Source organism: Podarcis cretensis (assembly GCF_951804945.1).
Source record: "Podarcis cretensis genome assembly, chromosome: 8".
In the NCBI taxonomy this organism is placed as follows: domain Eukaryota; kingdom Metazoa; phylum Chordata; class Lepidosauria; order Squamata; family Lacertidae; genus Podarcis; species Podarcis cretensis.
In genome coordinates, this window is record NC_137177.1 from 28,103,919 (window position 1) to 28,117,553 (window position 13,635).

At 40.4% G+C, this 13,635-nt stretch overlaps 1 protein-coding gene across 2 annotated transcripts in view; it reads right to left on the reverse strand.

The window, feature by feature from the left end:
- The window catches only part of ARID1A (AT-rich interaction domain 1A), a 133,425-nt gene extending 119,810 nt beyond the window's left edge, over positions 1-13,615 (reverse strand). The window contains exons 1-5 of one of the 2 annotated variants that reach the window (XM_079985884.1): positions 13,440-13,615; positions 11,459-11,608; positions 6,101-6,186; positions 4,523-4,616; positions 2,961-3,061 (exon numbers count right to left, since the gene is read on the reverse strand). The gene's annotated coding sequence lies outside the window, so the exon portion shown is untranslated. Of the gene's footprint in view, positions 1-2,960; positions 3,062-4,522; positions 4,617-6,100; positions 6,187-11,458; positions 12,587-13,439 lie in introns of those variants that run through there. The other variant, XM_079985883.1, reaches the window with a different exon arrangement.
- Between the last annotated feature and the right edge of the window lie 20 nt (positions 13,616-13,635).

The following is a 13,635-nucleotide window of genomic DNA, read 5'->3' on the forward strand; positions in this document are numbered from 1 at the left end:
AATTTTTTATTTATACCCCGCCCTCCCCAGCCAAGGCCGGGCTCAGAGCGGCTTACAATAGGTCCTTCTGCCTGAAAAAAACTTCCCCAACCTCAAGTATTTCAGTCTTAATTATTTTAAATTATGTTGTAAGCTGCCTTATTGTGAACAGCAGGGAAGACGTGTTTTTTCAAAACAGAAACATAACAAACCCTGTTTCAGATGTTTCATTAATAATATTTGATTTTATATCCATCATGAAATTTGTTCATTAATATCAGTACTAATTTCTGTATATTTAAATATATATTTTGCCTTTATTTAGCAGTTACTAAAATGTTCAGTTAATAAGGATATGAAACTGTTTAATTGTGAAACAAATTAATATAGTTAAGGTCTATTGTTTTAAGTCGCAACATCATTCCAAATGCAATGCAGAGGGTCTATTTCTTCATAAATCAACATATTTCAATACTTATATCTTCCAGAAATAATGCCTTCCTTCAGAAAGTAAATAATGTATAAATGGTGAATCTCATTTAAATAAATTATTTAATTTGGTTTGATTTAAATTAATCTACCTTGTAACAAACCAACAATATGAAGTAACATAACAAAAACGAAGGGACCCTGCAAAGGAAAACCAAAATATAAATGATTCTCTCCCTTCCAAAAGCCAATCAGGTCACAAGAGTGCAAAGAAGCATAAAATACACAGTGAGTAGAAGCTAGGCTGACCTATCCCTAGAATACAAGTGTGCTCAGCAAATTCTCTGTGTCAGACTGTACTTGGAGAACTACAGTGATCCTTCCTCTAGACAGGTCTGAGGCTGGACAGCTTAAGAAACCTAAGACTTCCTCAGGCTCAGGCAAATGATGCCCAAATTCAGTGTAATGTTATACAGTATTCACTGTTATTTTTTTATTTCCCTTCATACAGAATCAGCTTGCCTGAATAGCCATATGCTGTTCTCCCTATAACATGGAAAAAACGGGCTCATGCTTATTATGTATATTCATTTGGGTATTTGTTGTGATTGAATGAGAGATTTCTTTTCTTTCTTTCATGCAATATCAGGCATTCTCAAGGCTTCAGCCGCCAGATCTGTGCAACAGGGCTCAATGGAATACTGAAGGGAAAGGGCTCAAGAATTAAGATAATTATGAAGTCAGCCACCCCATCCAGTTCACACGCAATGTTAAACTGGTAGTTTGGTAGTTTGGTGTAATGCACACTGGCATTTTGCTCCCCCCTACCACTTCTGACTGTGCCGTATGTGGGAAGAAACAAGCCAATCTGGTTTATCGTGACGTGAACCCAGCTTCATTGTTTGTTTCTCTTCAAACAAATCATGAGTATAAGCCAAGTTTTGTTTTAAACTTACCGCTTGTGGTTTGATTGGAGGAAACAAATCATGAGCCTGTGTTTGCATGTCATGACATGCCAGGCTCTTTCTGACTTGTTTCCTTCCCCACACAGTACAGTCAAGAGCAGGAGAAGAGCAAGCAGCTTGCGCATGTTAAACCATACTTTATTTTAAACTATGGTTTAATGCTTGTCAACAAGGCCCCTGGCAGGCAATCCATACTTTAGCAGATACTTCAGATGATCAGGTATCCTCTGAACATGAGGTTGCATGCTCTTTAAGGTTGCATACCTATACCTACTTATTTAGGAGTAAAACCCATTGAACTCAATATAACTTACTTCTGAGTAGACGTGTATATTAAAAATTTCAATACCTTTGCTTAATTACATTATTTTTGGCTATTAGTCTTAAAATCAGAAATACAAAGATGACTATAATTATAAGCACAGTTCAAAATACCAACAAAGTATGATAAACACAACTCGAGCAGGAAATAAGGTGTTAAATGTGATTATGTGGCAGTACAGGAGATGTAGTTTCTGTGAGAGAGGCAAGTGATTGCCAACAGATAAATTTTAGTATTGTACTCTCACCAAATTGCACTCCCAAAATTATTTGAGGAGGGGGAGCCAACACACACAGACAAGCAGCTCTACATCATGGTTTGTTTCCTGTAGTCTGGAAACTCAAACCATGGTTTGGCAAACTATCCAACCTGAACCAATGTGCTCATTTATGTTGAAAATAATTGCTATTAATAAGCCATGCATAACATGGTCCTCATACATGTATATAAGTAATTTATAAAATGTAATGTAGTGTTACTTACATTTATTACAGTGGTACCTCAGGTTACATACACTTCAGGTTACATATGCTTCAGGTTACAGACTCTGCTAACCCAGAAACAGTGCTTCAGGTTAAGAACTTTGCTTCAGGATGAGAACAGAAATCGTTCTCTGGCTGTGCGGCAGAAGCAGGAGGCCCCATCAGCTAAAGTGGTGCTTCAGGTTAAGAACAGTTTCAGGTTAAGAACGGACCTCCGGAATGAATTAAGTACTTAACTTGAGGTACCACTCTATTTTCTTTTGCTTTGCTTTTACTCTTTATTTTCTTTTCATTCCACATAGATTGGTGGATTCCTCCTTCAAACTTTTTCAGAATTGTATCCATTTATGCATACATTGTATCTTCCATTTCCATTTGATTGCTACACTTTTCTAGTCAGCTGGATATTTTTATTCACTCCTCTTTATCCTTTATTCTGTTATCCTCCTGCTTCTCAACCTTCTCCATGTTCATTTGCTTTTATTCAATTCTCACTTTGTTACCTCCTCAAATGAAGCTTTCTTTGAGGAAACCAGAAGGCTCACCTATATTCTCATTAGCTTATATTTTGCTTTGACTTCTGAGTTCTTTAATCTACTTTCCCTGACCTCTTTTCTAATTTTTGCTTTCTCAAACCCTAGACATTTCAACATATTAGGAAATGAAGAACGGTTGTACAGGATCAGATATACAGTGGTACCTCAGTTTTTGAACACCTCCATAGTTGAACGCTTCGGAACTCGAACACCAAAAACACGGAAGTGCCTTGGTTTTTTAACATACCTTTGAAGTTGAACAGGAAACACGGCTTCCGTTTTGAGTTTTCCGTATTGAGGCTTCCATTTTGAGGCTTCTACTTTTGGTTTTCAGTTTTCGAGGTACCACTGTAATGACGTGTATATATAAGAAGTGGCCAATTTAAAAAATGTAAAATATAATCAATCCTGATGAAACCAACAGGTCAGTGATCTTGATTTTAAAAGACTCAAGCTGTAGTCCTAAACACACTACGCTGATTCACACAAAACAATCATGGTATTGCGGACAAACCCAAGCAAAGTATCTCACTCATGCACTCCCCACTCCTCCACCTTCTTTCATGTAGCTAGGAGGAAGACTTCTGCCAATATTACTTTCCATTTCAAATAATCTCAGCTTAGTTATGAACGAACCAGGAATCCTGGTTTAAAACCAACAATGGTTACTCAAACAAACCAGATTCATAACCTATGGTTTAAAGTTGGCTCATCTGCAATTAATTATTATTTGAGTTAACCAAGATTCTTGGCTTCCATATAACTTTAAGCCAAGATGTGTTGATACTGAAAGTAATCACAGATGAAGCCTTCTTGGCTGCATGGGTGGATGACAGGTGAAGGGTGAACATGTGAGCCTAATGCTTGATTTGGGCTCCATATAGCACTAAACCATACAAAAACCAGTACATTATATAGGTCCCATTGAGCCTCTTAGAATTATCTCCAAGTAAATATACATAGGATTGTACTGTCAGAAAGTATCAAAAATGTTGTGCTATAAAGCATGGTATATACATCCTCCATGTGCTCATCCTTTTATTGTACATAATGAATGTATTGTTTGCTAAACAAGCTTAAAACTGAAAGGTGTATATCAGAAAAGGTGGCCAAGAAGTTGATATGGGCCTTAAAAATGTGTAAGAACCACTCAAGCTACATACACCTGTAGAATTTTGCATCTATATTAGAAATGTAATGCAGTTTCTAAATATAATATCAAACTCATATAGCCTCAGCAGAATCAATAAGCAATTGGAAAATACCTGCTTTGCCACAGATCTGACAAAAGAACACTACTCACTGTTACACTAGGGGCAATTAATATGCTTTTGGCATCCTTTTATTTTTAACTATGCTCTTAATTCTCCATGGAACACATATAACCTTTCTGATGTAATGGGTAGTACAGTGGTACCTCGGGTTAAGAACTTAATTCGTTCTGGTGGTCCGTTCTTAACCTGAAACTGTTCTTAACCTGAGGTACCACTTTAGCTAATGGGGCCTCCCGCTGCTACCGCACAATTTCTATTCTCATCCTGAAGCAAAGTTCTTAACCCAAGGTACTATTTCTGGGTTAGCGGAGTCTGTAACCTGAAGCGTCTGTAACCTGTATAGGGTGGTTATACTGAAATATATATTATATATATTTGGCAGAAATTGCCACATCTGATTAAGGTAGCTATGGTCTTGTTCATGGAGATGCTAGCAAGAGTTGATAGCTAATTCAAGGTGTATGATACAGGGTTGTTTCATCCTAGCCTTTTATACTTTGAAACATGGTCCCACCCCACCCATCCCTTTACTAACTTTTGTGAGATGCATTGGTCTTGCATTCGCAGTTGGGGTAGTGGATTGAGAGTTTCTGTTGGGTTTTTGTACATGGAGTCCTGAAGCAGAGGACCTATGAAGATGCTGAGAAGTGTTAGCATCTGTACTTCCTACTTCATTCTCAGTCTTGCTGTTTTTGTAATATGCCCCCTCATTGTGCAAAGCACCCTTTTACTATAACACCTGTCATCAGAGTTCCCTTTGTGCGTACATCATGAGGTGAGAGTTACAGCCTCATGTGGCATGTACAGTCATATGAGTGATGGGCTTCCTGTCAGCAGTTTATTTACCAATATTGGTATGCTGTGATTAGATTGTTAGTCCAACTCCTCTATTCCATAGCGGCAGTGTGGGTAGAGTGAGAAGAAGTAAGGCAGGCAATGTGTGTTGTGTCTCTATTGAGTTCAATACAAGCATATTGCTATGCCACCTCTTTTGTAGACATAACAATATGATAGTGTACAGGATAGTGTAGGGGATATGTGAGGGATGTCAGGTTTCAAAGTCACCCCTCTCTTAGCATATGCACAGTGCTGCTCGTTTTTTGTTCCCCTGCTTGTTGACTTGTACTGGCAGTGGGGACACACTGGCATCATATCACGCTGGTGTATTCCTAGTGATCTAACAGTGTAGAATTTCTGAGGCTGGGATATCTCCCAGACTTAAACTAAATCATAAGGTGCTAAATTTACAGTAACTGATGGAAATTTAGCATAGTAATTGTGCCCCAAGGCATTATTTCTTCTATTGTTTAATTGCATAGCAATTTTCAATTTCACTTCACACTAAAAAGGCCAAAGTCAGACATTATATCTGTGGTCTCCATAATGGCATCCTGATACCTTCAGGCAACCCCATATCCAACTACCCCTCCTATGTATTTATTTATTTGATTTGGGGGGGTGCTTTTTGTTGTTTGGTTGAGGTGGGTTGTCTGGGTTTGGGAATGCTGACAGTTTTGGTTTTTTTAAAGTGTTTTATTTGGGTTTTTTGCAGCTATTTTGCCCATTGTTTTGGCCACAATAGTTTTGTAGATTTTCAGATGTGCTCCTAGCTCCAAAGATTGTGGACACTGCATTAGATTCTAACAAGCATCACAAACATCACCACCACCATCAAATGATAATATATAGATGCAAACTAGTAGCCCAGGTCCAAATGACCAAGCAACACTGGTCATGCCCTGACTTATACTCACTGTTTACACCTGCTTCACCCCTTCCCTTACACAAACAGATAAAACTAACCAGGAAGAGCTTGTTTATCATATTCTCCAAACCCAGGATCCTGATTTGTTGTTTCCAAAGGAGCCAGAGTTTGAAGGCTTACAAATTCATGCTTGTTTGGAAGCGACAACTGGGTTCCCTGTTCGGCATATCACAGTAACCTAGCCCTTCCTTGTTAGTTTCCATGCTTGCAGGAAGAGAGGTGTAAATGGGCTGCACACACCAGCATGCTGCTTGTTGATAGTAAGAGGCAACAGAAAGATTAAGCTTGTTTAATCATTTGAAAAAGACATATCAACAACTGGAAAATATTGATTCTATTATGAATTACCTGAATATGGATGCATTGTAATTGCAACAGTAGTTCAATAAAGATCTATAAAAGTCTATGTTTCCCATGTTATTGTTTCTGCTTTCCTGTTAAGAGAAGGGAAACTCATGTTTATCACTGCCCTTATTTAAAATTTGTTTTTCCTAATAAATTTACATCGCTGATAAAGACTGTCTATTACCATATTCAACTTTCAGTCTTACATCGCATGAACGCACACATAGATACCTGTCACTGACACACTCACGTTCTTCTTCCTGTTTAACTGTTTCCCCAATGCTGTTATAAGGTTATACTCTTCCTCCTAACTTCTTCCTACCACCTCAACATGCAGCTGATGTGTTTCTCCTTTACGTCTCGTCTGCAAATTGGGGAGGGTGTCTCCTAATCTGAAGCCCTACAAAGTCTTCTTAACGTACTATAACTGGGAGAGAAGATAGGGCACAAGCAAATTTCTATTAAGCCACCTGTTCATATGTGCATGTCTTTGCACTTTTTAAAATTGCCCTTAAAGGAGCACTTCATCTGCATGTGAGCTGCATTTAACTCTCAGTTAAGGGTTTTGTCTCTCCTGTCCTAAAAAAACGAAAAAAATCTTCAAAAACGTTTATTATAGCATACTACTTGTTTTTACAACACATTTCACCTTGACATCTAAGCACAATAGTAAAAATGTATCAGAATACATTAAAAGTGTGAGTGCTCTGCAATAAGCTGAAGGATATTTTGTTTTGCTTGCTCACCTCTCTCTCTCTCTCTCTCTCTCTCTTTGCAAAGGAACACATTTTTCAAAATACAAGCCTTTGGCCTCCATCCAGCATTACTCTTGACTGGATCTCTTCCAGCAAGAAATGCCATGAATAAGATGCTGTCATGATGGGACACTATAATATAAGCATCTTGGAGTTTGCAAACAATGTATTAATATAAATTAGTTAAAAAATAAAATTGGTATTTTAAAAATAAATTAAAAACCTCTGTACTGCATCATACTTTTATCTGAGCATAAAGACCCTATATATCTTCTCTGATATGCACATTTACTCAGAAGGAAGACACACTGTGTTCAATAAGCTTCCTCCATCAGTGTGTTTAGGCCTTGCCTTGGATTTCTAGACTGCATTTAATGACTGTCTATATTATAGCGATCTTCTACAGTGCCTATTCCCTTAGGCATTTGATAAATACTGCACATGATTATTAACTCAAAGTGCTTCACAAACATTAACTAGCACTCACAAAAGGGTTTTTTTGTGGGAAAATGGTAAGTTAAACAAACTCTAAAAATGCTTATTCATATATTGAGAACCTGCCTTTTCGGAATTGTAACACTCACGTATAACACTGGTATATAAAAAATATTTGTAAGGAGTGATTATAAATCAGGCATCATAACACTTTGTTGGGAATGAGCCTACATATATACGACTATTATCTATTTATTACAGGTGGCATCAACTACTCTAGAGATATAGGACTTTACTTGCATCTGATTAAGTAGGCTCTGGTCCACAAAAGCTTATTAAATAATACATTTGTTGGTCATTTTTGCTGCAACAAACACAGCTACAGCTCTGGAATAAATTAGTATTATTGGTAATCTTTAGCCTGATCTATGAGACTGGCAAATTCATCTCTCTGTCCATTACATGAAGAAGTGTCAGAGACTGATTAGATGCAAAGGAGTAGTGGGAACCCCCAAGGGAAGAAGATTCAGAGCCCAGGGAATGTTCATAGGACAAGAGTGAGTGGTCAGAGAGAGAAGACTGGGGGCAGGTGTTGGAAGATAAAGAGGTAATGAATAGGGAGAGTCTGTGGCAGAGAACAGTCCAGACTCAGAGGCAGAAACTCAAACAGGAGAAGAGGGAGGCCAAGAGGCAGAGAAGAATCAGGCTGGTGAAGAAGCACAGGTATCTCTCTATCTTGTTGAGGCAAGCTCCTATCACTCCTGGTCTCCCAGGACCAGGAGAGGCATAAAGTGGGAGGAGCAAAGTCAGGCATGAAGGCACAGTCTCAGATTGTTTGGAGACAACCCTGGAGAGGGGGGGACTTAGGCAGCTATGGGAGGGGGCAGAGACATTAAGTCTCCACAACTGCTTCATAGGGGCAAGGACCTAGCAAAGAGTTGCTGTGCTCATTAGGGCAGATTCCTTTTTTCCTAATGAAGAGTTATTTCCTCCTCCTTGGGGTGTTTTACTGCTGGCTCGCTCCTGACAATGAGTTTTGAGCTGGTTGGAGAGAATATGCATCAGATTATCCAGTCATTTTTTTAATGTCACAAATATAGGGACTTTGCCATAGGCCATTGCTGTAATTATTTCTTGTCTTTCCTCAAGCCCCATCATTTTTTCAAAAGCAGCTGAAGAATCCAATGTAAGGGCATCTCCACCCCAGCTATATCTCCTCTTGTCATGCCCTTTTTGGACATTTATGCTGACATAGGTAGCTGAACCACAAATTTGCCCATACAGATGTGAGCATCTCAGAGAATGTGTTATCAGAAGCATTTTACAGAGGAGTCCTATACATGTTTCTTTATAAGGAAGTCCCATTACAGTGGATGCTTGGGTTGCGAACGTGATCCTTGCAGGATGCACGTTGGCAACCCACAGCATTCACAACCCGCAGTGGCGTGTCTGCACATGCGCGGGTTGCGCTTCAGTGCTTCTGCGCATGCGCAGCCGCCGAAACCTGGAAGTAACCCGTTCCTGTACTTCTGGGTTTTGGCAGTCCGTAACCCAAAAAAATGGAACCTGAAGCGTCTGTAACCCAAGGTATGACTGTATGTCAGTACAATGTATTCCCAAAGTCCCAGGTCAGTATTCTGCAACCTTATTCCCAAGTAAATGGGTAGCCTCAGTGATCAACAAGGGGTATAGGGAAAACACATTGGTAACTGTGTGTGTGTGAATAAAAATAAGAAGTGTGCAATTAAAATGCTTGCCATGTGCAATTCCTGCCTGGGAGCTGAATGCCTTGCACTGCTGTTGCCACTGCTGCCTCCCAAGTTGAGTTAGGTTCACCTTTGGCCAGTCTCTGTCAGACCATGAAGGCTGGGGTAGCCTCTTCCCAGGCCCTTGTGGGGTGGTATAAGGAGGCACTTCTCTTTAGGATGGGGGCCACTCAGAGACCAGTGGTGGTGGCAGCTGCTGCCCAAAGGACTCCCAAAGAGAGAGGAGAGGAGGCAGAAAGTATGTAGTTGGTCAGGGGAGCCCTGGACACAAAAAGGTTGAAAACCTCCAGGTTAAAGAGACACTTGGCAATCCAGAAAAAATGACAAAGATTTAACTTTTTTTAAAGGGCGCTAATCAAGCATCTGAAGAACTATGCAGTAACTGAATATTTGAGGATGATAATAATAAGGAACATTCTTTCACCTTTGGTGGACATGCCCAAAGGTTAAGGCCTTCTGGGAAATGATCTATAATGAATTAAAAAAGGTATTTAAGTTTACCTTTCCTAAGAAACCAGAGGCCTTCCTTTTGGGCATTGTCGGCCAATTGGTGCCAAAGAAAGACAGAACATTCTTTATGTATGCAACAACTGCAGCAAGAATACTCATCGCAAAGTATTGGAAGACACAAGATTTGCCCACCCTGGAAGAATGGCAGATGCAAGTGATTGACTATATGGAAATGGCAGAAATGACTGGCAGAATCCGAGACCTGGGAGAAGAGTCGGTGGAAGAGGACTGGAAGAAGTTCAAAGAATATCTCCAAAAGCATTGTAAAATGTTTGAATGTTAAAATGAGGTTGGTTATAAAGAGAATAGGGCATCAGTGATATGGTAAAAAGAAATATGTAAAAATGCTTTGAAGAAAAAAAGGGGTAAGACCAGAGTACTATTATGTCGAGATTAAACAAATGATATAAAGGATTAAGTTATTAAAAAAATGTGATAAATGGTTTTAAAAGTAAGGGAAACTAAAGGCATAATAGGTTGAAATGTATAATATTGAATAAGATTGGAAAGAGGGTAGGGAATTGTTGAATTTGATTGTGTAAAGGGGAACACAGAAAAGGGAGATGTGAGGAAGTCAGGAAAGAGGGTTATAAAGATAGCAAGTAAGAAATAATCTTTTCTCTGGTTTTTTTTTTTTTTGATTACTTCTTTTTTCTTCTTCTTTCATTGTTAAACTGTGTTGTTTTTGATTGTCTTTTCTTTTTGTTTTTCCTGATTGTGATGTTTATTTTGTTGTGTAAAACCTTAATAAATATTAAAAAAAAAGAGGATGATAATAATAAGAAAAATAAAGAATACCCATTAAATGTACAGTGGTACCTCAGGTTAAGTACTTAATTTGTTCCGGAGGTCCATTCTTAGCCTGAAACTGTTCTTAACCTGAAGCACCACTTTAGTTAATGGGGCCTCCTGCTGCCGCTGCGCCGCTGGAACACGATTTCTGTTCTCATCCTGAAGCAAAGTTATTAACCCGAGGTACTATTTCTGGGTTAGCGGAGTCTGTAACCTGAAGCGTATGTAACCCGAGGTACCACTGTAAATAGAAGTGAAATGCAGGCAGTTCTGTTTTTGTTTTCTCTTGAGCTGAGTAGTTGGGCTGTGTGTGTCAGTCAGATGTGACAACAAAGCTGGCTGTGGGTTTTGTAATTAGACAGGGCTGTGTATATAGGTTTTGACTGGTAGAGAGAATATATATAAAAAGCTGGGTGGGGGAACCATGAGAGCTTCTTGTATTCCCCTCTCTTCAGTGTTAACAGGAGAGATGCAAGTTATGGGAGCCTTGAGGGGGGATGGGGTAATGGAGGGGGCGGGGAAACCAGAGCAAGGCCTGAGAATTCTCATCAGTCCTCTGCTCTATTCAGCAACACTAACAGGAGGATGCGAAGCCTTTGTAGCTACAAATGGGATAAGAAAAACAGCAAGAATAAGCTTGAGAATACTTAGGATTTTGCCCTCTTTCTCAGGGTTAATAGGTACACTGGGTAACTGAGATGTAGAAATTGAATCAGTAGAAAACAAGTCTTCAGAATGATCACTGTTTTTGCCCCAGTCTCCCAGCTAGCTTAATTGGAGGATGCAAAGCTCTGGTAGAAATCCAGAGCAAGGATTTGCAGAGTGTACTGCAAAGTAAAATGTGCAAGAAGCCTGGCCAGATTCTGAATTTTCTTTATCTGGGAAAGAGACTCAGGATTATCATTCCATGTGGGTGGGAATAACATACCCAGTGGAAAGGGGTAATGAGAAAACTATTTCCTTTGGAAAGACAGATCATTTAAACCCCATTTTTTAAAAAATAAGCTGGTTTAAACTAAAGACCGAAAAAGTGTGCTATATGCTGTAGTTCTGCCAGAATGTGATTTCCACAAAGGAAGGAACCTATGTAACTGTATACTTACTGTTTGACAAAGCAAGACTTCTCTGGATTTGACTTTGGTGGAAAAAATGCCATAGAAGTAGAGCTCAGAACTTTTCTTTTGCAGAATCAATGGGAATGAAGGTGTATTAGGAACGATTCTGTCAGTTGCCCCATTAACCGCTCTGCGGCCCTGTTTAAAAACAATACTTTTAGGAATTGTAAACCATGTGTTAATTGACATATATTTTAGGAGGGGAAAGACTGGGGGGCACAGTCATCCCCTAAAGGTTTTTCATCTGGTCTCCTGCATATCCTCTGATCCCAAGGGCACTCATTGCTACTTCGAAGTTGAGTCACAAGCAAAAGGCTTTCTATCCTACTCTCTGTCAGCATATACAGCAAAGAACGCTTTGGCATGGCCCTCTCCTTATTATGCACCTTGGTGACTCTCTCCTGTGAGCAAGCCAAGATATTGGGAAATGGTAGTGAGCCTCCGAGATGCCTAAGGAAAGGGCTCTGCCAAAGCTGCTGTTGTAGTTTGTACTGTGGAGACATTTTAAAAAGAGCCTTTTGCCTCCATCTAAGCCAGGCCTGTCCAAAGTCTGTTTTGGGGGCTTAATCAGGCCCACGGGTTGGTTTAATACAGCCCCTGTGGCAGTTTATATATTGGGGTAAAATCCTAAAAAAACCTCAACATCTTCAATCCTAAAAGAAGCTCAACAACTCCAACCCTTAGAAAAGCTCAACAACTTTGGTCAGCCCCCACGGCCCTTCACTTCATCAAATCTGGCACTCTTTGAAAAAAGTTTGGACACCATTGATAAGCCCTTGGGCATGAGTCCATGAGCAGAGCCAATGTCACTGGCGCTCTGTTGAAAGCTGGCCCAAGTTTTACAAATCTTGTTGCCCGCCCAAGTTCTAGTTAGCACTTCCTCCTGAAATATCCACCAACTTTTCAAATCCCCCTTTCCCTTCAGCATTTCCTCTTCAATCCTTCACTCTTGTCAGAATGAGAGCTCAGAACCAGATGCAACACAGCGAGAAATGAATGTCTGAATTGGAAGCAGCACCAATAGCTTCTTCCTGTGATTTCTGTGTCCTTCCTGTCAATATTTTCTGCAAATTAATCACCAAAGGCTGCTGGTTCCTTTGTTCTTAACCCACACACCCCTATCTCATCTACAAGCAGGGTCTTTCCCGCTTTCCAACTTTGCTCCCCATTTCCCTGCTTCACTCCAGTCCTGCTTTCAATTCTGCGACGTCATCACTATTTCAGAGGACAAATTTGCTGCTCTAGTTATATCTGTACACTTGAGGGAAAGATCCACAGAAATGAAGGAATATTTCCCCTAATCCAGAGGGTGTCTACAACGAAACGTTTTCTCTCTCTAAAAAATGTTGTGACCGCAGGCACAGCTTCAGGGTTGTTGTCAGGGCAAGGCTTTGGAGCCAAAGTTTAGGGCAATGTGCAGGAGATGCCCCCCACAAATGGAGCAGGACTGGCTTATCACAGTTTTGAAGGTCTTATAGTCCAGTGTCTGCTGTTATTTATTTAATTTCTATATCACCCTTCATCTGAGGACCACAGAGTAGTTTACAGTATAAAAACCCAAGTGCACAGCTTCCAGGGAGCTCTGTACTTAATAGGATGGTTGTTTCATAGGTCAGAGAATGCTTTATAAAACATAAAGGGGCAATTCTTAACTCAGTTGGGCTCTTGATATTGCTGAGGTGTTTTATGAAGTGAATTCCAGGATTCACTGTGGGGTATGCGGGGGGGGGGGGTTGTTGCCTTATTTTCAAAAGCCACACTTTAAAGCTCTTGTAGTGCGGCAATAATTGGGGAAGGGGTGAAAACGTGTGTATGTGCGTTTTCCCCCAGGTATTTATTTCGCCGCAAACGTCCGTGCTAGGTTGGGCAACAGAAATCTGAGGCGTATGCCCCGTGACTGAAAACTGGGGCGCCCTCAGTGTGTGCGTCGGGTGGGGTGGGGGGTTGTCTGGCTGAAACTGGCACATACACATGGCTTACGAGGAGGACTAAATGAAAGGCAGGGAGCAGGCGCCCCCTTTACTCTGTGTAAAGAGGACAGGCTCGAAGCTCCCAGGCTCGGCAGAGCTTGGCGCCTCTGAAACTCAGTGAGAAGCGCCCCCGGCTAGGGAGTGGGGGTGGGGGAGGGAAAAGCTGTTCCCAGCTCCGAACCGCGTTTTCCCGCT